This window comes from Mirounga leonina, unplaced genomic scaffold, assembly GCF_011800145.1.
Source record: "Mirounga leonina isolate KUSES-001 unplaced genomic scaffold, KU_Mleo_1.0 Mir_178, whole genome shotgun sequence".
Classification (NCBI taxonomy): domain Eukaryota; kingdom Metazoa; phylum Chordata; class Mammalia; order Carnivora; family Phocidae; genus Mirounga; species Mirounga leonina.
Genome location: NW_023270464.1, coordinates 8128931 through 8154377, shown reverse-complemented (window position 1 = coordinate 8154377; position 25447 = coordinate 8128931). Strand labels below are relative to the sequence as shown.

Here is a 25447-nt window from a genome sequence, read left to right as displayed (position 1 = left end):
TCCACACTGAGCACAGAGCTGGATGTGGGGCTCGATCTCATGACCCTGAAATCATGACCTGAGCTGACACCAAGAGTTGGACTCTTAACCAGCTGTGCTATCCAGGCACCCCAACAAGCCCCCACACTTTCAAACAAGCATCAGAAGTATCCATATGCCTGTTAGGGGAAATTGTTGGGGTGCCAGTGTATGAAAGATGTGATCTGGAGGCAGGAATCTTGGGGGAAGAAATTTACTTAATTTTCAACTGTTTGCCTTCCAGAAAAAAAAATAGAAGTATGTGCAAACACTATTACTCATTAGTTGATATTTAACCCAACAGATTGTTTCTCTTCTAAAATAAAAAAGTAAAAAATAAAAATAAAATCTTCTTAATGTCAGGTATCTTAGTCAGCTCTCAGGCTGCCGTAACAAAATACCATAGACTGGACTGGGTGACGTAACAACTGAAATTTATTTTCTCTAAGTCCTGGTTGGGTTCTGCTTCCTGACTTGAGATGGCTGGCTTCTTGCTGGGTGTCTACATGGCCATTCTTTGGTGTACGCATATGGAGAAAGAGTGATCTCACTCTCTTTCCTATAAAGACCACCAGTCCTATCAGGTTAGAACCCTGTCCTTAGGACTCATCTAACCTTAATGATCTCCTAAAAGCCTACCTCCAGATACAGTCACATTGGGGGGTTAGAACTTCAACATAGGAATTTCGGGAGGACACAATTCAGTCTTTAGCAATAGGGAAGTTGTTTTTGTTTTTCTAAATCTCATTTCTCCCTTTGATTATTATTTTTTTTGCTGTATTTATATTTCATCCAATTTTGCAGCTGGGTTATAAACACCAGTGGGAAGGATCTGTGTCTAAATGTCTGATCTCTGAACCACCCAGCACATTATTCTTAATTTTTTTTACTGTCAAGTGATAATTATCATAGAAGGTAATGAGAGTGATCAGTATGTTCAGATTATTTAAAAATTCAAGCAGATTTTTATTTGATATGGTAGCTGAAAAATAACATTAAATCAACTTTTTTTTGCCCGACTTATTTTTTAAATTAATTAATTAATTTTATTTATTTTTTATTATGTTAAGTTAGCCACCATACAGTACATCATTAGTGTTTGATGTAGTGTTCCATGATTCATTAGTTGTGTATAGCACCCAGTACTCATTACAACATGTACCCTCCTTAATGCCCATCACCTAGTTACCCCATCCCTCCACCCCACTCCCCTCTGAAACCCTCAATTTGTTTCCCGGAGTCTAGAGTCTCTCATGGTTTGTCTCCCTCTCTGATTCCCGCCCCCCTTCGGTTTTCCCTTCCTTCCCCTATTGTCCTCCATGCTATTCCTTATGTTTGACATATGATGAAACCACATGATAACTGTCTTTCTCTGCTTGGCTTATCTCACTTAGCATAATACCCTCCAGTTCCATCTATGTTGATGCAAATGGTGGATATTCATCCTTTCTGATGGCTGAGTAATATTCCATTGTATATATGGACCACATCTTCTTTATCCATTCATCTGTTGAAGGGCATCTCAGCTCCTTCCACAGTTTAGCTATTATGGACATTGCTGCTATGAACATTGGCGTGTATGTGGCCCTTCTTTTCACTACATCTGTATCTTTGGGAAAAACACCTAGTAGTGCAGTTGCTGGGTCATAGGGTAGCTCTATTTTTAACTTTTTGAGGAACCTCCATACTGTTTTCCAAAGTGGCTGTACCAACTTGCATTCCCACCAACAGTGCAAGAGGGTTCCCCTTTCTCCACATCCTTGCCAACATTTGTTGTTTCCTGCCTTGTTAACTTTTGCCATTCTAACTGGTGTAGGGTGGTATCTCAGCGTGGTTTTGATTTGAATGGTGTGTCAATCGAGAGGAGGCTGTAAAGCAACCAAAGTGTTTATTTGGGGTTTTGGGGGTTACAGTCCCGGAGACACCAAGTCCTCTGAAATCGGAAGTGTGGCCCAAATTGCTAGCAGGAAGTGCAGGTTTATAAAGGCAAAAACCGCCAAGTTACATAACTTGTTTTGAAAGAATTAAGATCCGTGCTGGCAGAGTTTAAACTTAACAGGTGTTACATTATCTCTAGTTCAGTCCAAATGAGAAGGATGTGTTCCAAGAAGTGGTGGAGTTGCAACTGATTAAAGTAAAAGTTCATGGTGTTCCGGAAATTGAAACAGGAGAGGTGCATAGGCTCTACTTCCTCAACCTCTTTTCGACTCTATTTTGAGTGACTCTCTTAACAACGTTATTTCATTTTGAAATCTCTCTTCACAGGTGGCTGTTCAAATTTTCATTCTACCAGATCAGGTCATCATCCTGTGTTTTTTATATAAGAGAAAGGAGAGGGTGCTCTGTGTGGTTTTAGTAGAGAGATACATTCGGAACTTAATGTTCTTATTTAGTTACAGAAAACTAGAGAGAACTGCTGCTTTAAACAGTTGGGTTCTTGGCAGATGAACTTAAAAATAAAAAAGAATATTGCCAGTTTTTTCCTGTGGGTCGTAGGTACCTTGATATAACTTGCTCTTGGGAAAAAAATATGAGACAAGTATAAAAAACTGGCTCAGTGTGATTAGAAAGGAAAGTCTATCTTTTTAGAAATGTGCTGAATTCTGAAAGTTAATTAAAGCTAAGACATTGTCACGTGGTACTCTAAATTTCTTATATTTAACTTTTCCCTTGAAAAAAGATACCTCTTTCTTCTCTGTAAATGGAACTATCCTGGTGTCTTAAATCTTCCAGCCATACAGGATCACTATCTCCTTTAATATTCAAGTGAACCTGTTCACACTCCGTTGCCCTGTATTTGGGAAACCCAGTGTGCTCTGTCCCTCTTCTCTTTCCCCAAGGATGGCTATGCTTGGTCCTAGAGATTTTCCTGGTCACCCTGACTCCAGTTTCCTGCCTGCTGAATGTTCAGACCCTGAGCACTGGATCTCTCATGACTGGCCTGTACTCACTCCACTTGCCCCAGGCTGGGCACTCACTGCACCACATATCAAAAGAACTGACATGTGACAGCAAACCAGCAAACCAAACTCACCCGGGCTGTTGTTATATATAAATAATTTTGTTCCTTTTTATCACTGGGCACTGTTCATTCATATGGATGTAACACAGCTGCTTTATCCCTTAACCCATTGAAAAGAACTGCATTATTTCTACATTTTGGTGATAATGAATAAAGCTTCCTTAAACATTTGTTTATAGGTTTTTGTATGGACGTACATTTTAGTATCTTTCAATGGAGTAGGACTGCTGGGTCCTACGCAGAGGTGAGCTCAACTTTGTAAGACATGGTCAAACTGTTTTCTCAGGGTGGCTGTGCCATTTTGCATTCCCTCTACCTTATGTGACAGTCCAGGTGCTCTGCATCCTTACTTGTACTTGCCTAGTCCATTTCCTTTGTTCCGCCATTCTAGTAGGTGTGCATGTAGTAATACATTTTCATTTGCGTTTTCCATAATAACCAGTGATGTCCAGCATCTTTTCATGTGCTTATTTGCCATCTGTATACCTTTTCACATAGAAATGACTGTCTGCACTTTTTTTCATTTTTATGTGAGGTGTTTGGAGTTTCTTTACATATTCTAGATGCGAGTCATTTGTCAGATATGTGATTTGAAAGTGTTTCCTTCAAATCTATGGCTTGTCTTTTCATTTTTTTAACAGTGTCTTCCTCTGAGTAAAAGTTTATTTGTCAGTTATTTCTCTTCCAGTTGGTCAATACTTTTTCTTTCAGGGATCATGCTTTTGGTGTTATATCTAAGGATCATTACCTAACCCAAGGTTCTAAGGTTTCCTTCTATGTTTTCTTCTAAGAGGTTTTTATTTTTTATTTATTTTTATTTTTTAAAGATTTTATTTATTTTGACAGAGAGAGAGAGAGCACAAGTAGGCAGAACAGCAGGGAGAGGGAGAGGAAGAAGCAGGCTCTCCACCGAGCAGGGAGCCCGACGTGGGGCTCAATCCCAGGACCCTGGGATCATGACCTGAGCCGAAGGCAGCCGCTTAACCGACTGAGCCACCCAGGCACCCCAGGTTTTTAGTTTTATATATTACATTTAAGTGTATGATCCAGTTTGAGTTAGTTTTTATATGATGTGAGGTGTACCTTGAAGTTTATATCTTTTGACTTACAGGCACCCAATTTTCCCAGCACCACTTTTGGAAAAGACTACCCTTCTCCATTGAATTGCCACTGTGCCTTTGTCAGAGTACAGTTGTCCACATTTGTGTAAAAGGATATCTGAGCTCTCTGTTCTGTTCCATTGATCTGTGTGTCTACCCTTTGGCTGTCCCACACTGTATCGATTACTGTATGCTTTATGGTAAGACTTTAGATCATGTAGCTTGAGCTCTATAATGTTGTTCTTTTTCAAAATTGTTTCAGCTATTTGAGCTTTCTCCTGTTTCTGAGGGCACCTTTTTTCAGTGATCTGACTATAAAATGTCAGCTTTTGCCTCCCATATTCTTTTTTTTTTTTTTTAAAGATTTTATTTATTTGACAGAGAGAGACACAGCGAGAGAGGGAACACAAGCAGGGGGAGTGGGAGAGGGAGCAGGCTTCCCGCTGAGCAGGGAGCCTGATGCGGGGCTCGATCCCAGGACCCTGGGACCATGACCTGAGCCGAAGGCAGACGCTTAACGACTGAGCCACCCAGGCGCCCCTTGCCTCCCATATTCTAATGTACTTCCCATTACGGCATTTGCCTCAGAGCAAAGTGATGAGAGGGAAGAACCTGCAAGGGTGACCAGGATTGCCACCTTCCCCGCTGCCCACTGCCCCAGCACCTGCTCCCTTACTGCAGCTTCCTCATAACGCTGTCCTCAGGAAAGCCTGGGAGAATCAAAATAACTTTGTCTAACAGTCGCCCCTCCTTGCCCCTTTCCAAAGGACTCTGAACAGGTAGAGTGAGTTTTTTCTTGGAACTTTTATGTCTGTATATAGAAGAGTCTAAGCCAGAGGATACTGAGGGGAAAAATAAAAACTAAACACAAACAAAAAAAACAGGGAACCCCATCACCATATGGTTCTTTGAGTTTCTGTTTCCTTACCCTTCTGCCTGCTCTTATTAACTTTTCAGAGTCCTAATATAGTTGCTTTGTATATTCTGTGCAGGGTTTTGAGTTATAATCAGTTGGAGAGAGGAGGTGGAATGTGCTTGTCCCATCTTAACTAGAACCAAAAACTCTGGTAGAGAATTTTAATAAAAAAATTTATCTTTGCATTTTATATGTCATTCATTTATTCATTCATTCAACCACTGTTTCTTGAGTACCTTCTAACTACTAACACTGTTCTGAGCATGTGAGATACATCAGTGAACAAATCAGATAGAGAGCTGATATCCTAATGAAGGTATCAAGTAATCAGAAGGATAATGCTGTATGTGAGGTGATACATGCTAGGGAAAAAGGAATAGGTAGAATACAGTACTGAGTACTGAGAGAGTAAGGGGAGAGGTTGCTATTTTATTTTTTTAGAGAAAGAGGGGGATGGGGAGGGGCAGAGGGAGAAGGAGAGAGAGAATCTTAAGCAGGCTCCACACCCAGTGCAGAGCTCAACACAGGGCTCAATCTCATGACCCTGAGATCATGACCTGAGCCGAAATCAAGAGTCAGAAGCTTAATCAACTGAGCCACCCAAGTGCCCTGAGAGGTTGCTATTTTAATATGGTGACAGCAGGACTCACTGATAGATGATACTTGGACCAAGTGAGGGCATGAGGAAGTGAAGGTGTTAGCCATGTGGATATCTGAGGCAGAAGGAGTAGTCAGTGCAAAGGCCCTTGGGAGTGATAGGTTCTAAAAACAGCCAGAAGTCCATTGTGGTGAGAAGGAAGTGAGCAAGGGAGGAAGAATAGAAGATGAGGTCATGGAGGAAAGGAGCAGAAAAGAAAATGTAGGTCCTTCTAAGTAAGTGAAGGACTTTGACTTTGTGTGAATTGGGGAGCCACTAAAAGTTATATACACAGAGAGAGAGAGAGAGAGAGAGAGAGAGGTGTGCTCAAGCAGATAATGACATGGTCTGATTTAACTTTCTAAAGGATCATTCTGGCTGCTGAGTAGAGATGAGCTGCAGGGGAGGCATGGGAGAAGGAAGACCAGTGAGGAGGCAATAACAGTGCGATGGCTAATTTATGTGTCAACTTGGCTGGGCCAAAGGTATGCCGATATTTGGTCAAACATTTTTCTGGATGTTTCTGTGAAGGTGTTTTTTGGAAGAGACTAACATTTAAATTGGTGGACTTCGAGGAAAGCAAATTCCCCTCCAGAATGTGATGGACCTCATCCAATGAGTTGAAGACCCTACTAGAACAAGGACGGACCTCCCCTGAGCAGGAAAGAATTCTGTCAGCAAACTGCCTTTGAACTGTGTGTGTGTATGTGTGTGTGTATACACACCCCCATCTCTCTCTGAACCAACATCCTGTTGGTTCAGTTTCTCTGGAGAACTCTGGTTAATACAAACAGTAATCCAGATACAAAATGATGGTGGATTGAATCAGGTCGGGTAGCAGTTGGGCTGATGAGAAATCATTAGATTTAGGGTGATTTGCATAACTTCCTGAAAGTTTGGATATGGGATTGAGAAAAAGAGAAAGGTTAAAGGTGACTCAGAGGTTCTGTACAATTTCAACAGAATGACAAATGTGAGAATGCTGTAGAAAGCAAGGTGATACTTAATTTAAAAAACAAACTCTTTACAACATATACTGGGAAAAAAAGATCCTCTTTAAACATATTTACAAAGCTGTAAAATACCTGGTTCTAAAATTAACAAGAAATATTATGAACCTGTAGGAAAATAAAAACTCTGAAACTCTACAGAAAATCATCAAACATGATTTTTAAAAAATTAAATAATAGACAAGTACCCAATACTATAAAGATACCAGTTTTCACTAGAATAATGTATAAATGTAATTAATCCCAGTTAAAATAACAACTAGATTGGGGTATCTATTAGTTTCCTAGGGCTGCTATAATAAAGTACCACAAACTGGCTGGCTTAAAACAACAAAGCATCCATTAGTAGAGAATTGGTCAAATCTACTTTCACAGCTGGTATACTTTGGAACCCTGATGCCCCACAAATGGGTTACAGGTGTCTTCGGGTGGCGTGGTGGATTCCCGTATCTTAGGTTCCTTGAAGGTGCCTCAAAAGAAGCTGGTTCTAAAGGTGCATGCCACGGTCTCTGCAAGGAACAACATCTAGCATTCCCTCTACCATCATGATACTCTGAACCAGTGCTACTCATTGAGGGTGTAGGGCCCATGGAACTGAAGGAAGAGTTTGTGTCCCAGTTGTCCCAAGGTTTGGGGTGGGTGGGGTTGCAGGAAGGCCAAGTTCCTGGATGGTATAGCTATAGTTGGTAGCATCAAAATTCTGTCTTCTTCTGTATCATATACTTCGAGCTATTTGAGCTAATTTGTCCTTTCATTGCTGTCTATACTAACCATAGGGCAAATACTCCCATAGGGCAAGCACATTCTGCAAATTACAGTACCATGATCATGTGGAAAGATGAATAATTCTGAAAAGATTTGAAATCCATTTGCATTATTAAAAGACATTTCAATATTACATTTATCGAGGAAAAAAGCAGTATTCAATTCTTTAAGTATAACTTCATTTGTAAAGTTGTGTGGCTGAAAATATTGTTTTTAAGTTTTTTATCACCTACCTGTATATTTCTCACAAATAAGACTATCAAAAATTTAAAGAACTCATTACTTCATTTTTTTAAAAATTTTATTATGTTATGTTAGTCACCATACAATACATCATTGGTTTTTGATGTGGTGATCCATTGTTTTCATATAACACCCAGTGCTCCATGCAGTATGTGCCCTCCTTAATACCCATCACTGGGCTAACCAACCCCCCCTCCCTCCTCCCCTCTAAAACCCTGTTTGTTTCTCAGAGTCCATAGTTTCTCATGGTTCATCTCTCCCTCCAATCCCCCCCCCCCATTTTTCCCTTCCTTCTCCTAATGTCCTCCATGCTATTCCTTATGTTCCACAAATAAGTGAAACCATGATAATTGACTTTCTCTGCTTGACTTATTTCACTTAGCATAATCTCCTCCAGTCCCATCCATGTTGATGTAAAAGTTGGGTATTCATCCTTTGTGATGGCTGAGTAATATTCCATTGTATATATGGACTACATCTTCTTTATCCATTCATCTGTTGAAAGGCATCTCGGCTCTTTCCACAGTTTGGCTATTGCAGACATTGCTACTATGAACATTGGGGTGTGCATATGGCCCTCTTTTCACTACATCTGTGTCTTTGGTGTAAAAACCTAGGAGTGCAATTGCTGAGTCATAGGGTAGCTCTATTTTTAACTTTTTGAGGAACCTCCACACTGTTTTCCAAAGTGGCTGTACCAACTTGCATTCCCACCAACAGTGTAAGGGTTCCCCTTTCTCCACAACCTCTCCAACATTTGTTGTTTCTTTCCCTGTCCATTTTTGCCATTCTAACTGGTGTAAGGTGGTATCTCAATGTGGTTTTGATTTGGATTTCCCTGATGGCTAATGATGATGAACATTTTTTCATGTGTCTGTTAGCCATTTGTATGTCTTCTTCAAAGAAGTGTCTTTTCATATCTTCTGCCCACTTTTTGACTTGATTATTTGTTTTTGGGGTGTTGAGTTTGAGAAGTTCTTTTTTTTTTTTTTTTAAAGATTTTATTTATTTATTTGACAGAGAAAGACACAGCGAGAGAGGGAACACAAACGGGGAGTGGGAGAGGGAGAAGCAGACTCCCTGCCGAACAGGGAGCCCAATGCGGGACTCGATCCCGGGACTCCAGGATCATGACCTGAGACGAAGGCAGTCGCTTAACCAACTGAGCCACCCAGGTGCCCCTGAGAAGTTCTTTATAGATCTTGGATACCAGCCCTTTATCTGTAGTGTCATTTGCAAATATCTTCTCCGATTCTGTGCGTTGCTTCTTTGTTTTGTTGACTGTTTCCATTGCTGTGCAAAAGCTTTTTATCTTGATGAAGTCCCAAAAGTTCATTTTTGCTTTTGTTTCACTAGCTTTTGGAGATGTATCTTGAAAGAAGTTGCTGTGGCCGATGTCAAAGAGGTTACTGCCTATGTTCTCCTCTAGGATTTTGATGGATTCCTGTCTCACATTGAGGTCTTTCATCCACTTTGAATTTATCTTTGTGAATGGTGTTAGAGAATGGTCGAGTTTCATTCTTCTGCATGTGGCTGTCCAATTTTCCCAGCACCATTTATTGAAGAGACTGTCTTTTCTCCATTGCATGTTTTTTCCTGCTTTGTCAAAGATTATTTGACCATAGAGTTGAGGGTCCATATCTGGGTTCTCTATTCTGTTCCATTGGTCTATATGTCTGTTTTTCTGCCAGTACCATGCTGTCTTGGTGATCACAGCTTTGTAATATAGCTTGAAATCGGGCAACGTGATGCCCCCAGCTTTGTTTTTCTTTTTCAACATCTCCTTGGCGATTCAGGGTCTTTTCTGATTCCATACAAATTTTAGGATTGTTCCAGCACTTTGAAAAATGTCATTGGAATTTTGATCGGGATGGCATTGAAGGTATAGATTGCTCTGGCTAGCATAGACATTTTAACAATGTTTATTCTTCCAATCCATGAGCATGGAATATTTTTCCATCTTTTTGTGTCTTCTTCAATTTCTTTCATGAGTGTTCTGTAGTTCCTAGAGTATAGATCCTTTACCTCTTTGGTTAGGTTTATTCCGAGGCATCTTATGGTTTTTGGTGCTATTACAAATGGAATCGTTTCTCTAATTTCTCTTTCTACAGTTGCGTTGTTAGTGTATAAGAAAGCAACTGATTTCTGTGCATTGATTTTGTATCCTGCCACATTATTGAATTGCTGGATGAGTTTTAGTAATTTGGGGGTGGAGTCTTCTGGGTTTTCCACATAAAGTATTATGTCATCTGCGAAAAGAGAGAGTTTGACTTCTTCTTTGCCAATCTGAATACCTTTTATTTCTTTTTGTTGTCTGATTGCTGTTGCTAGGACTTTTAGTACTATGTTGAACAATAGTGGCGAGAGTGGGCATCCTTGACGTGTTCCTGATCTTAAGGGAAAGGCTCTCAGCTTTTCCCCACTGAGGATGAAATATTCACTGTGGGTTTTTCATAGATCGGTTTTATGAACTTGAGGAATGTTCCCTCTATCCCTATACTCTGAAGAGTTTTAATCAGGAAAGGATGTTGTATTTTGTCAAATGCTTTTTCTGCATCAATAGAGAGGACCATATGGTTCTTCTCTGTCCTCTTATTAATGTGTTCTATCACAGTGATTGATTTGTGAGTGTTGAACCACCCTTGCATCCCAGGGATAAATCCCACTTGGTCGTGGTGGATGATCCTTTTAATGTATTGTTGGATCCTATTAGCTAGGATTTTGTTGAGGATTTTGGAATCCATATTCATCAGGGATATCGGTCTGAAATTCTCCTTTTTGATGGGGTCTTTGCCTCTTTGGGGGATTAAGGTAATGCTGGCTTCATAGAATGAGTTTGGAAGTTTTCCTTCTGTTTCTATTTTTTGAAACAGCTCCAGTAGAATAGGTATTATTTCTTCTTTGAATGTTTGGTAGAATTCCCCAGGGAATCCATCAGGCCCTGGACTCTTGTTTCTTGGGAGGTTTTTGATCACTACTTCAATCTCGTTACTGGTTTTGGCCTATTCATGTTGTCAATTTCTTCCTGTTTCAGTCTTGGAAGCTTATAGGTTTCCAGGAAGGCCTCCATTTCATCCAGATTGCTCAGTTTATTGGCATATAGTTGTTGATAATAATTTCTAATAATTGTTTCTATTTCCTTGGTGTTAGTCGTGATCTCTCCCCTTTCATTCATAATTTTATTAATTTGGGTCCTTTCTCTTTTCTTTTGGATAAGGCTGGCCAGTGGTTTATTGATCTTATCAATTCTTTCAAAGAACCAACTTCTAGTTTCGTTGATCTGATCTACTGTGTTTCTGGTTTCTAATTCATTGATTTCTGCTCTAATTTTAATTATTTCTCTTCTAATGCGTGGCTTAGGCATCGTTTGTTGCTTTTTCTATAGTTCTTTAAGGTGTAGAGTTAGTTGGTGAATTCGGGATTTTTCTATTTTTTTGAGTGAGGCTTGGATGGCTATGTATTTCCCCCTTAGGACCGCCTTTGCAGTATCCCATAGGTTTTGGACCGATGTGTTTTCGTTCTCATTGATTTCCATGAATTGTTTAAGTTCTTCTTTGATTTCCTGGTTGACCCAAACATTCTTGAGCAGAGTGGTCTTTAGCTTCCAAGTGTTTGAATTTCTGCCAAATTTTTTCTTTGATTGAGTTCCAGTTTTAAAGCATTGTGGTCTGAGAATATGCAGGGAATAATCTCAATCTTTTGGTATCGGTTGAGACCTGATCTGTGACCCAGTATGTGGTCTGTTCTGGAGAAAGTTCCATGCGCACTCGAGAAGAATGAGTATTCTGTTGTTTTAGGGTGGAATGTTCTGTAAATATCTATGAGTTCCATGTGGTCCAATGTATCATTCAAAGCTCTTATGTCCTTGTTGATTTTCTGCTTAGATGATCTGTCCATTGCTGAGAGTGGACTATTGAGGTCTCCTACAATTAACGTATTGTTATCAATATGACTCTTTAGTTTGGTTAACAGTTGGCTTATGTAGATGGCTGCTCCCATGTTGGGGGCATAGATATTTACAATTGTTAGATCTTCTTGTTGGATACACCCTTTAAGAATGATATAGTGTCCTTCTGTGTCTCTAATTACAGACTTTAGTTTAAAATCTAATTTGTCTGATATAAGAATTGCTACCCCAGCTTTCTTTTGAGGTCCGCTGGCATGGAAGGTGGATCTCCATCCCTTCACTTTCAGTCTGGATGTATCTTTAGGTTCAAAATGAGTCTCTTGTAGACAGCATATGGATGGGTCCTGTCTTTTTATCCAATCTGCAACCCTGTGCCATTTTATGGGAGCCTTTAGGCCATTCATGTTGAGAGTGACTATTGAAAGATATGAATTAATTGTCATCATGTTGCCTGTGAAGACACTGTTTTTATAGATGGTCCCTGTAAATTTCTGTTGTAGATCACTCTTGGGGTCTTTCTCCTTTTATAGAACCCCCCTTAATATTTCTTGCAGGGCCAGCTTAGTGGTCACATATTCTTTCAGTTTCTGCCGGTCATGGAAGCTCTGCATCTCTCCATCCATCTAAATGACAGCCTTGCCGGATAAAGTATTCTTGTGTGCATGTTTTTCTCATTCAGTACCCTGAATATGTCTTGCCAGGCCTTTCTGGCTTGCCAGGTTTCTGTGGATAGGTCTGATGTTATTCTGATGTTCCTCCCTCTGTATGTAAGTAATCTCTTCCCCCTAACTGCCCTTAAGATGGTTTCCTTGGTTCTAAGATTTGCAAGTTTTACTATTACATGCCGGGGTGTTGGCCTGTTTTCCTTGATCTTAGGAGGGGTCCTCTCTGCCTCTAGGACTTGAATGTTTGTTTCATTCCCCAGATTAGGGAAGTTCTCAGGTAGGATTTGCTCAAATACATCTTCTAGTCCTCTCTCTCTCTCCACTCCCTCTGGGATTCCAATTATTCTGATACTGGAATGCTTCATGGTGTCACTTATTTCTCTGATTCTATTTTCATGGATTCTGAGTTGTTTTTCCCTGGCCTCCTCTTTTCCCTTTTTATCTATTATATTGTCTTCCAGATTGCTTATTCGCTCTTCTGCCTCAGTTACCCTAATGTTAAATGATCTAGATTGGATTGGATCTCATGGATAGCATTTTTAAGTTCTGCCAATTCACCTTTCATTTCTGCCCTTAGAGACTCTATGTTGCCATTAATTGACTTCTCAATTCTAGCCATTGTCTTCACAATTGCTAGCCTGAATTCCATCTCCGACATCTTGGTTATATCTGCATCCATTTGTAAATCTGCAGCATAAGTCATAATCTCTGAGTCTTTTCTGCTTTGGGGGCTTCTCCTCCTTGTCATTCTGTTGATGGTCATTTGAGGGAAAGTATAGAGTCCAAATTATTGACCAGAACCCACGCAAGATGCACCTGTTTTCTTGGGACCTTAGGGTTGCTGGCCTCTTGTTTTCCCAGCCTGTCTTCTGCGGGAGGGGCCTGCTGTTCTGTTACTCAGGTAACCCTGTTCGGGCGGAGTTGCCCTGCCCCCCTGTAGCGGGGGATGGGCTCAGCGGGAATCAGTTTTGGGGGCTTTTGTTCTCTGGCGGCTTTCCGTGTCTCTTCTGCGAGTCAGAGCAGAAGAGACCGTTTCCAACCCTCTGCCTCAGAGCAGAGAGACCTCAGTCTGTTCTTCAGTGAGCTCTCCAGGCCACACCATCTCCGTTTCTGTCTGTGCTGCTATAAACTGCAGCGGCCTGGGTTGTGTGCCCCTCCGCAGCGCCCCCAGTCCTGTCTCCAGGTTGGAGCATGTCTCTGCCCTTTGTGCTTCTAAAACTGCCAGCTGCTCCCAGTTCGCCTGCGCGACCCCGCCGCTCCGGGTTTCCACCCCGGGGGCTGCCCTAAAGTCCTTTCCCTGCTGCTACCGGTCTGCGAGTGTGCCAGGTCCCCAGCACGTGAGGCTGTCACTCACCGGCGATGTAGGATCCCCATGGCCAGGCACCCTCCCACTGCCGTTCATCCTCCGATATCTGCCTCCGATATCCAGAATCACGGCTCCCCACTTCGTACCTCAAAACCAACCACCTGCGATGTTCTGTTTGTAGAGATCCAGATCTTCTTACATCTCAGGCTGGTTTCGTGGGTGCTCAGAGTGGTCTGGTAGATATCCAGCTCAATTTCGGGGACCAGTTGAAATAGGGTCCCCTCTTCCTCCTCCATCTTTCCCCCACCGTCAGAACTCATTACTTTAAAAGTCTTCTCAAAGACTTCTGCTTCCCACCAGATGGAATAACTGGTACTGAATTAACCCTTCCACTACAAACAATTATAAACCTGAACAAGGTAAATGAGGTGATTATTTTCTGATATTAGATAAGTAGTACAAAACTACAGTCCTTTGGAAAGGAGAAATTCATAAATGAGTTCTATAGTCATCCTAGTTTTCTGCCTCAGGGCACTTTCCACACTACAGTGTAAAGAGATGGAGCTTAAGCAGAGCACAGTTGTCTCACTGAGTTTGGGGGACAGAGACCAGAGTGTAGAGCTGCTAACATGAAAGGAGTTTGTAGGGCAGTACATTGGAGAGAAGAGAGCTGTACAGAGAAGGAGATTCAGAGATCTTCATAAAAGTCCCCAGTTATTTAGCCAAATAATTAAGCTTGGGTGAGATTCTGCAAGGCCTGCCAGAGAAGAACTGTTGGAGGACTATGAGCTAAACAGATTCTAGAAGTTGCACAATATGGCAAAGAGTTCCAACCATGGGCAAACATCATTGAACAGCCTGGGTACTGAGCTCACAGCCTAGAAAGGCCATGGCTTCAGAGTAGGTCTACCTCAGCTCTAGAGAAAGGGCTACTCTAGACCATGGGTTGGAAATCTATGGTTCATGGGCAAAATATGGTCTTTTGGCCTCTTGTGCAACCCATGAGCTAAGAATGATTTTTACATTTTAATTTTCTTATTTTTTAAAATATTTTATTTATTTATTTATTTGAGAGAAAGAGAGAGAGAATGAGCAGAGGGGAAGGGCAGAGGGAGAGGGAGAAGCAGATTCCCTGCTGAGCAGGGAGCCTGACACGGGGATGGATCCCAGGACCCTGAGATCATGACCTGAGCCAAAGGCAGAAGCTTAACTGAACCACCCAGGCACCCAATTTTTACATTTTAAAGTATTATATTTTTAAAAAATAACAATGAAGAAATATATGCAACAGAGAATATACATGACCCACAATGTGTAAAATATTTACTATAGAGGAAAAGTTTGCCAATCCCTGCTCTAGACCCATCATAATCAATCTTAAAAACAAGCTCAAAAGGATTGAGCTGATCCACCAATAAATGAACTGCCTGCTAGAACAAAATTTAGCACTCTCTGAAGAAAGGAACTAAAATCCAGATTCTCAACAGTAGCACATCGATAATTTCTAGCATACATTCAAAACTCACTAGATAAATTCATGAGAGAACAAGTTTCAGACAACCAAAATGACCCAAGACATTGACAAAAGACAACTGGAAAGCTTTTACTGGCCAAAATCAGGACAATATGTACAGCAAAAAGAATAAGATTGCAGAGGAGTAAAACATACTAAATATGTTTTGGTCTATGAGTTTATAACGATCTTTACAAAAAAATGAATTGCTACTCTCAGAGGGTACTAGAGAACCAATTTATTCTCTTGAAGACTAAATAAAGGGAAAGATCGTAGTAGATAAGTGGTTCCATCTCCACATGAAAGAATTCAGACTAATAAATGAGGAAGAAATAATATAATTAGAATAGCATCACTTTGCAACCTCCAGTGTAGTAATGCATCTAGGCATTGGCAGCCAGACTTGGCATGCCTTCTTATGAATGAACACAGTATGACCTGTTATCTTACCAAAGAGAAAGAACCTGAATCCAATCAAGTCTCTAAATCCTGTTGCTTATTTTTTGTTGTTGTTGCTTGTTTACAAGACAAACATGCAAGAAGTGAACATTTTGAACTGCACCAAAAGGGAAGATTGAGTTTAAAAGAGACAAAAAGATGTAACAAGTTTTTGGGGTTTTTTTTGCAATTAAAATGCTTTATCTGTGTGACAGGAGTAAATAAACAAATTGAAAATCTGATTATTACTTAAACTACAAACTACATCCTGTCTTTTATAACTATTGCTCTCTCTTGGAGAGAGAATCCTCCAGGTGAATCCTGCTGCCATGTCACGAGGACATCCAAGCAGCCCATGAGAGGCCCACTTGGCGAACAACTGAGGCCAAAAGAATTCTAAGTAGAATGGATAGTTCTATAAGCAATTTTACCCAAATCTCAAAATGCAAACTTTCTGAAGAGTGGGACAAATAGACTTTACTTCTGTGTTTTCAGCTGTTCAACCTGTCTCTGTCAGCAAATTTTCTTCTTGGCAAAAGATATTTAGGGCTGTTGGTCCATTCTTTTAGTTCTGTTCATCAATAAAAAACAGGTATCAATTAGACTATTTAGAGTCACTGTTTTTATATTGTAGTTGATTTTAAATATTCCCTGAGCTATAAATAAAATAGCTATTTCCTAAAGAATTCATTTGAAATCCTGTGGTGCCCATCCACAGTGAGCACAAAATGAGTATACATTTTAGGAGGATTGGGAGGAGGGAGGTAATAATCTGTCTATCACATATAAATCTGTACCATGGAAGTGAGTATTTCTCGGAGGGCGTAATATGTAATCATCAAAGGTGTTTTCTTCTTACCAAAGATCCAGAGTTGTTTATACAACCCTTCCCATTGCTATCTGATTGGGAAGAGAAAAGGGGAGAGAGAGAGAATGGAGAGGGGAAGAAGGATAAGGACAGGAGGGTAGAGAGGTGAGGTTGAAAGGAGAGAGTGTGTCAGGGGGGTTGGAGAAGCAATACAGAGAGGGACATTTGCTATAATGTCATTGGTGGAGAGCACATCACTGCCCAGGTACCATCTCCAGGAAGTCTTTTGTGACCCCTCCCCCAATGCATTGTCATATCCTCTTTATTATTGCTGTATAATGTATTAACCCGAAACTACAGACGTAACAGTTTTTAAAATGAACAGACAAAACTGTAGTGTCTTAGGATGTACATTCAGTGTTGAAACAATAAAAGAATGCAGCAGCAGAATACACATGGTTCCAGAACATGTAGAATATTTATGAACATCAGCCATACACAGAGCAATAAAGCAAGCTTTACCAAATGTCAAAGGTTAGAAACACTGAGAGTGTGGTCTCTGAGAACAATATAATTGAGCTAGAACTACATAACAAAAAGCTAACGAGAAAAGCTGTGTATATTTGGAAATTAAGTACTATACTTCTGAATAGCCTGTGGATCAAAGAAGAAATCATAATCAGTATTAGAAAATGTTTTGACCTCAATGAGATACCACCTCACACCAGTCAGAATGGCTAAAATTAACAAGTCAGGAAACGACAGATGTTGGCGGGGATGCGGAGAAAGGGGAACCCTCCTACACTGTTGGTGGGAATGCAAGCTGGTGCAGTCACTCTGGAAAACAGTATGGAGGTTCCTCAAAAAGTTGAAAATAGAGCTACCATATGATCCAGCAATTGCACTACTGGGTATTTACCCCAAAGATACAAATGTAGGGATCCGAAGGGGTACGTGCTCCCCAATGTTTATAACAGCAATGTCCACAATAGCCAAACTGTGGAAAGAGCCAAGATGTCCATTGACAGATGAATGGATAGAGAAGATGTGGTATATATATATACAATGGAATATTATGCAGCCATCAAAAGGAATGAGATCTTGCCATTTGCAATGACGTGGATGGAACTGGAGGATATTATGTTGAGTGAAATAAGTCAAACAGACAAAGACATGTATCATATGATCTCACTGATATGAGGAATTCTTAATTGCAGGAAACAAACTGAGGGTTGCTGGAGTGGACGGTGGGGTGGGAGGGATGGGGTGACTGGGTGATAGACACTGGGGAGGGTATATGCTCTGGTAAGCGCTGTGAATTGTGCAAGACTGTTGAATCTCAGATCTGTACCTCTGAAACAAATAATGCAATATATGTTAAGAAAAAAAAAAAGAAGAAGAAGAAGGTAGCAGGAGGGGAAGAATGAAGCGGGGGAAATCGGAGGGGCAGACGAACCATGAGAGACGATGGACTCTGAAAAACAAACTGAGGGTTCTAGAGGGGAGGGGGGTGGGAGGATGGGTTAGCCTGGTGGTGGGTATTGAGGAGGGCACATTCTGTATGGAGCACTGGGTGTTATGCACAAACAATGAATCACGGAACACTTCATCTAAAACTAATGATGTAATGTATGGGGATTAACATAAGAATAAAAAAAAAAAAGAAAATGTTTTGAACTGAATGACCATATCAAAACTAAGGAGATAGAAGTAATGCTGTGTTTAGAGGGAATTTATAGCCTTGGAAGCATATATTAGAGAAGAAGCAATGCTGCAAATTAATGACCTAGGTATTCCTCTCAAGAATTTAGAAAAAGAACTGCAAATAAAATGGAAATTTAGTAAGGCAGAAATAATAAAGAAATAGTAAAGGTAAGTATATAGAAAGCAACAAAATAAAATTTCAACATAGTATAAAAAGGCTAAATAAAGGCCAAAAGAGGATTTGTTGCTCACTCATAAAATTGATAGATCCTTGGCAAGACTGATGAAGAAAGCAAACCAAAGGCATAAATCACTAATATCAGAAATGAAAAGGAGGTATCGCTTAAGATCCTACAGACATTAAAAAGACAATGAGAGGATATTGTCAACAAATTTATGACAATACATTTGAAACTTTAGATAAAACGAGAGATGCTTAGAAAATACAACCTACCCAAACTGACCCAAGAAGAAATACAAAATTTGAATTAACTGTTAAGTAAGTTGAACCCATAATTAAATACCTTCCCTGAAAGAAAACCTCAGGCCCAGAAGACTTCACGGGTTAATTCTACTGAACACATAAGGATGACATTCAGTCAGTTGTACACAAACTCTTCCAAAGAATAGAAAAAGAGGGATTATTTTCCATTGCATTTATGAAGGCAGCATAACCTTAGTACCAAACCTAACAAAGGCCTTATGATAAACGAAAATTACAGGACCACTTGTCTCTTGAATATAAGTGTAAAAATCCTTTAAAATTTTTAATAAACATGACTCTAAAATGAAGGAGGAAAAATCAAAGGAAAAGACTTATTCATGGAAGCAAATTCTTAGAGATACACAAAAAAGATGGCACATCATGACCATGAAAGGTTGGATCCAGGATTGCAAACTTGACTTATACCCATGACAGACGGAAGAAATATTTTTTGATTCCTTAACAGATGACGGAAATTAGGTGATGAAAGTTCAGCAAGTACTCCTGATAAAAGTTAGCCTACTTGGTACAGGTGTACACTTACTGGTACACACAAACTCTTCCAGCCTTAACAGGAAGACCACTTTCCTCTGCTCATGGGTTCTGTGGGTCAGGAATTCTCAGGGCAAAGAGTAGGGATAACTTGTCTCTGCGCTGTGATGTCTGGGGCCTCTGCTGGGAAGACTCGGTGGCTGGAGGGATGTGCTAACTCTTCAGTATCACCTCCTACCACTCACCTCCAGGATCATTGGGCTGCAGCCACACTGGCTTCTTGGCTGTTCCTTCAACACACCAGGCAGGCTCCTGCCTCACAGCCTTTATACGTCTGCCAGAGCCCTCATAACCCAGAATCCACCGGGTTAGGACACTCACCTTTCTCAGTTGTCTTCTCCTTGAGGCTTTTCCTGGCCTCCCTCTGTAAAGTGGGAATCCCCTCCCGGTACCCTCCAATACTAGCTACCTTTGCAGCTTTGTTTATCACTTTCTGATATACTATATAATTAACTTACTCAACTCTACTTTTATTCTTTGTCATCTTTTCTCACCAGAATGTAAACTTCATGAGAGTAGATATGTTTTGTCTGTTTTGTTCACTGCTGTGTCCTCTGAGCCTAGACTACAGTCTGGCATATCATAAGTCACTTAAGAAATATCTGTTGACCACATGGATGGATGGATGGATGGATGGATGGATGGATGGATGGATATGAGGCATGGAATCACAATGGTGGGGAATCACCAGGTAAAAAGAGCATAACTGGAATATTATACTGTGATTATTAGGAAGGATAAGTTAAAACTCTATGTTTTGTTGTGAACAATTACCCAGACTTATTATAAGAAAGAAGCAACATACAGGACAAAGTCTAGTATGCCCTGTTTCTGTCCATTTAAAAAATAAATTTCTGGATAGATGAATATGTATAGACATACAATCATGAGTTTTCTGGAAGGAGTCAAAAGATACTGTTCCTAATGGGAGTGTTAGGGAGAGGGACTGGAACACAGGTAACACTGGAGATCTTACTTTCTCTTTTAGTATTTTTCTGCAGAGTTTGAATTATCTAACCATGCTCTTCCTATTTTCACTTCAGAACATCACAAGAGGGTTTCTTGGTGGTGAAGGAGTTTTTCTTTGCAGTGCTCATTGCTAAAATAATAAATAATTGTTATAAAAATAAAAAAATACAAGTAATTTCATTTAACAAAATTCATGAAAAGCATTGCTAATCTTTTGGGACTTCCTTGCAGTATGGTGAGGTCTTGGTGCATCAAATGAAGATTAGATGGCATTCAGGATTTCCTGTTTGCTAAGGCAGAAGACTTTTACTTATGTCCTTAATGTTTTCATCAACAAAAATTTCAGATCATCAGAGCACTTTGTTCCTATGCTGTCTGCTTTTCTGTAATGTTACTCGAATTCGCAGTAGATTGACAGGCCCTTAGCAAATGGGCAAGTTTTAAACATTTTATACTACGTTTTATGTCTGAGTCCGTGGCTCCAGATGTTGCCAAAGATGCCATGGTTGTCAATTAAACTATAGCTCCCTGGAGTTCTCCAGGAGAGCAGGACTTTTGAAGCCCTGGGATCTTTGTGTCCAACTTTGTGTAGTTAAGCTATAAACCTATGTCCATTTTCTCTGTGCTTTTTCACTTTTGATGTTGGCTCAGTTTATGCATGTTCTCACTCTTCATCCTCACACTACAGATATCTGATATAATACAGCGTTTTCTGGAGACTTCTTTTCCAGAAAAATCCCAAGAGGAGAAAGAAAAGACAAAAATCGTGTTTTTTTTGGAAATTGAGGAAAGCCATTTTAAGAAATGCATTTGATGACCAAGACACACACGCGCGCGCACACACACACAATTTCATTTATCATGATGAGCTTTTCATCTGTCTTTTCCATCTTAGAATGTGAAATATAAATCCCCCAGTCACCGACTTTTTTTTAAGTATGGAAATGCTGGCTCGGAGAAGCGCAGACCCTCATGTTTTAATGGGGCTGTGAGCTCGCTTACACTCAAGGCAAATAGGAATTAATTCCACTGGAACTTGATAAAGTTTAAGTCCATCAGCAGCCAGACTACTTTATATTAGATTTTCAAATGAATGAAAAATTAATGAAGAGCTCTTACAATAGCTTCAGAATGGGCATATTTATAACCTTATCTTGCTTGCCAAAAATAATTACGTCCCATTTTTTCCCTGCCAACCATTTTAATACCTTTCACAGGAAATGGGAAAAGGGAGTTGGTGCAAATTGGGTCTTTCCTTACAAGAAAGAAGAAAAGGTTTTGGAATCTTTGAGCAACATTTAAGTGTTGTCAATTCTGGAACACTCTGTCTTAGAATGTTCCCTGTTTTTATGTTTATTTGTATACATATCGTTTTTCTCCCAAGTCAACTACACAACATTTATTTCCAAATTCCATAATTATGGAAGTCTGGCATCACATTAGGAGTTCCTTTTTATGGTTTGCAACTGTCTGCTGAAGATCCTGGATTTGTTTTACAAACTGAGGCTGATCCCAGTGACCCCAGCTGAGTGGACTCTGGGTTATCCTGGGGAGGAGGAGACCGGTCTGACCAGGCTTGGAGGGACCAAGGGAGAAGGGAGGACTTGCTTCTACCTGGACCCATCTTGCCCCTACTCCACGCTACAGCTCTGAGAGACTCCTGAACCCACCCAGCCCTCTTCTCAGGAACTGCACCATCTTGCCCACCCCTTGGAATATGGGCTCTTGGCACCTGACATTTCCTTCTCAGTCCCAGGGGAAGCCGCTGAAAAGGAGACAGAAAGGGTCCATTTTTTAATGTTACAATGTTTTAGTAGTATTGCCCGGCATTCCGTTCATGGTTGTGTGTAGTTATTTCAATTTTTAGATGTGTATTATGTGTCCTGAACAGGTTATGGCTTTTGGTTTTGTTGGAGGTCTTTTTGTTTTTGTTTTTCTTGTTTTTTGTCAGTGCAGTCAAATGCACAGAAATGCTTAATGTACAAGCAAAACAGATGTTTATTTTGACTCTAGAGCCTTAGAGAGTTTTTTCAGGTGAATCCTGGGTCTTCTTAAATTAAGAAAATATGTCTAAATGAACATAGCTTTCAAAAGAATATCAAATTAATAAAGTTAGAATTAATTTTTAAAAAGAAAATGAACTACCCTTTTTAGAAAAAAAACAAATACGAGTAACCATAAAAGTAGAAAGTGAGAATGGGCAGAGCAGAGGCTGGGGTCACAGGACAGAGCACAGACAGGAGGTAAATTTTATGTTTTGTATATTAAGTTCCTTTTAAGAAAGTAATGATTTCTTAGCATGGTGACCGAATCAAGGAAATTGGAGAATATGAATCATGATATCATGTGGAAAAATGATTATATACAACGTGGAACAATAATTTGTATTTGCCTCTTATTTTTTTTTTTCTAAGTATAATTACATACATTATGGACACAAATTTTGAAGTATAACTTTAATAAAACCAGATTTCTGTTGCAAAAAACCCAGAATGAGCTCCAGTTTTAGACCTATTGGTTGGCTCATTAGTTACTGTAGGATAAACAGTATGTTCTTTATATATGAGATATATATAGATTCTTCTCATGATATTTCCTTATTCAAAACCTCTTGCCTTGAGTACATATTCCACCATGAAAGTCATCTTAAAACAGTCCTTAATTTAAAAAAATTCCCCCAATTTTATTGAGATATAACTGCCGTATAACATTGTGTTAATTGTAGATGTACAACATGATGATTTGATGTATGTATATATTGTGAGATGATCACAAGTTTAGTTAGCATCCATCACACAGTTAAAAAGGTTTTTTTTTCTTATGATGAGAACTTTTAAGATTTACTTTCTTATCATCTTTCAAATATACATCACAGTATTGTTATCTAGAGTCACCATGCTGTACATTACATCCCTAAGACTGACTTCTCATAATTGGAAGTTTGTACCTTTTGACCATCTCCACCCATTTTGCCCACTTCCCTACCACCTCTGATAATCATCAACATGTTCTCTGTATGTATGAATTTGGTTTTTTTTAGATTCCACATATAAGTGAGTGTTTGTCTTACTTACTTTACTTAGCATAATGCCCTGAAGGTCCATCTATGTTGTTCCAAATGGCGGAGTTTCCTTCTTTCATATGCCTCAATAATATTCCATTATAGATGCATATTTATATTATATATGTATGTATGTGTCTATGTATACATACATAGACACATACATACATACACTATTTCTTTATCCATTCATTCCTCAGCGGACACTTAGGTTGTTCACATATCTTGGCTATTTAGAATAATACTGCTGTGAACATGGGAATACAGATATCTTTTCAAGATTGTGACTTTGTTTCCTTTGGATATATGCCTTTTCTTACATTTTTTTAAACTCAAATTATTTCTGGCTCTGGCACCTCCTCCTACTCAGTGGACCTCACCATCAGCCTGTTGCTCCCACGAAGGGGCGCTGTGGCTGGGAGGTGTTCCACTGCTGCCTATGTGGCTTTGAGGGGGCTGCCAGGAGCCCCTTGTGTTTGTGACTGCCCCTCTCTCAAGGCTGTAGCCCCTGGTGGTCCAGTTCTTGACCTTTGTACTCAGCTCCTTCCAAGGATGCCAGGCGGGAGAGGGTTGCAGGCCTCTGCCATTTGGGGACCTTCCCTCTCTGGCATCTTCCCAGTCTTGGGGAATGCAGCCTCTATGAGGCCCTGCCACTTTCCCTGTCCCATCCCAGCACCGTTTGCTCCCCAGTGTCCTTGTGAGACTCCAGCTTAACACTCTGAGCGATCTGACTTTTCCGGCGAGATAGAGGCTGGGCCCTTGTTGGTTTTTCATTGCTTTGGGAATGAAAGCTAAGTCTGAGGATCTTCATGTACTGGCTTTGTCGTCTTGTCCCTCCCTTTTCCCTTCTGGGGGTCTGGCTCTAGCAACCTTCTCTCAGCACCTGGGGACCGATGCACCACCCCCTCCAACCTGGTGGGCACCATGCATTCCTCCACTTTTGGCAGAGGGAGAGTGGCGGGCCTGAAGCCTGCCGCTGAGCAGCTCTCTGCTTTCCTCACAGGTCCCAGAGCTGCAGGAAGGCTGGCTGCCACGTTACGAAGGATTTCCTCTCCCACGGATGAGAAATCGTCCCTCAGCCAGCTCTCACCTGTGCCCCAAGAATAGGAAGGCCCTGCCACATTTGCTGTTTCCTGAGTAATTGTAAATAAGACATTCAGTCTCCTTGTGGGAAAAAAAAAAAAGCGTAATGTTTTCCATCAATCACTTTGTTGGAACCCTTTTCAACAAGTCACAGCATTTTAATATAATTTTGTACTTAAGGAAGTTTTATTTCTGAGATCTGGCCCTTAATCATTTATATGTGGTTTTTCAGTTTCCCAAGTAACAAATAACAGTGACAGGATCTGCATCTAGGAAATGTTTTGTGGAAGTGTCCTTATTTGTCAACTAAACCTTTGAAGTACTGTGAACTTGGTCCCCACATCAGAAGAGACGTGTGTTCTCCTTCCTCCACTGTGGGTGCCCAGAGCAGGTTCCTTCCCACCATTGACCTGTAGCTGCACCAGGACAAGTACAGTTATGTGCCTGGGCTTCCTCCCCTCCCCCCCACCCCAGCTCAGTATACTTGCCCTTTATTAGCAGGGTGTGGGCTGTGGTTGAAGGCAGAGTTGGTTCATTCTTGGCTCTGGCCACTAAATGTTAGGCCCTGCACCCACATTCCACATGCATCTTTGAACTTCCAGAACCCTGGCAATAACCTGCTTCCAGGATTTGCCAGTCTTGCTTTGCCCTTCCTGTTTCCACCTGTTTCTTCATTCCTGGTCCTTACTCCTCGCTCCCGAGGCTCTGAGCTCTGGTCTCCTTGCATTGACTGTCCCGCCAGAAGGCTCTCATTCCATAGTGATTCAGCACATCCTCTTTGGCTCAGGCACCTGGGCTAGGGGTCAGAGGCTTTTGCCTGAGGTCTTAGGCTGCAGGGGCTCCCTGGTGACCATATGAAGGAGGGCAGGGACTGGAGGTCAGGCTGTAGGGAACAGTCAGATCTCCCACCCAGCATCTCTTTCCTGTCCTGCAGTTACTGCAAGAGCTCCCTGGCAGGACAGCATGGATGTATTGATTTGGACGTGGCACCTAGCCCCTGGTAGACTGGAGAATCCCACTCCTCAGAATATCCAGACTGAGCTCAGGGGGTCCCGCAGTCAGTCTGTCCCCACTGGCAGAGTTTGGAATGTGCTGCTCAGCACTGCCCACTTTTGCACTTCCCAATGTGTGATGAAAGCCACGCTCCAGGGAGAGAGTAAAGCCAAGGACGGAGAGATGGGTTTCTATCACTTACAACCCAAAGGCCTACCTCCCTAATACATATGTCCACCTCCATTTTCTGTCC

General features: G+C 40.8%; 1 protein-coding gene across 12 annotated transcripts in view; it reads left to right on the top strand.

Annotated features, from left to right (window-relative positions):
* The window catches only part of FAM189A1 (family with sequence similarity 189 member A1), a 480663-nt gene that overhangs the window by 285171 nt on the left and 170045 nt on the right, over nt 1-25447 (top strand). The window lies entirely within an intron of this gene.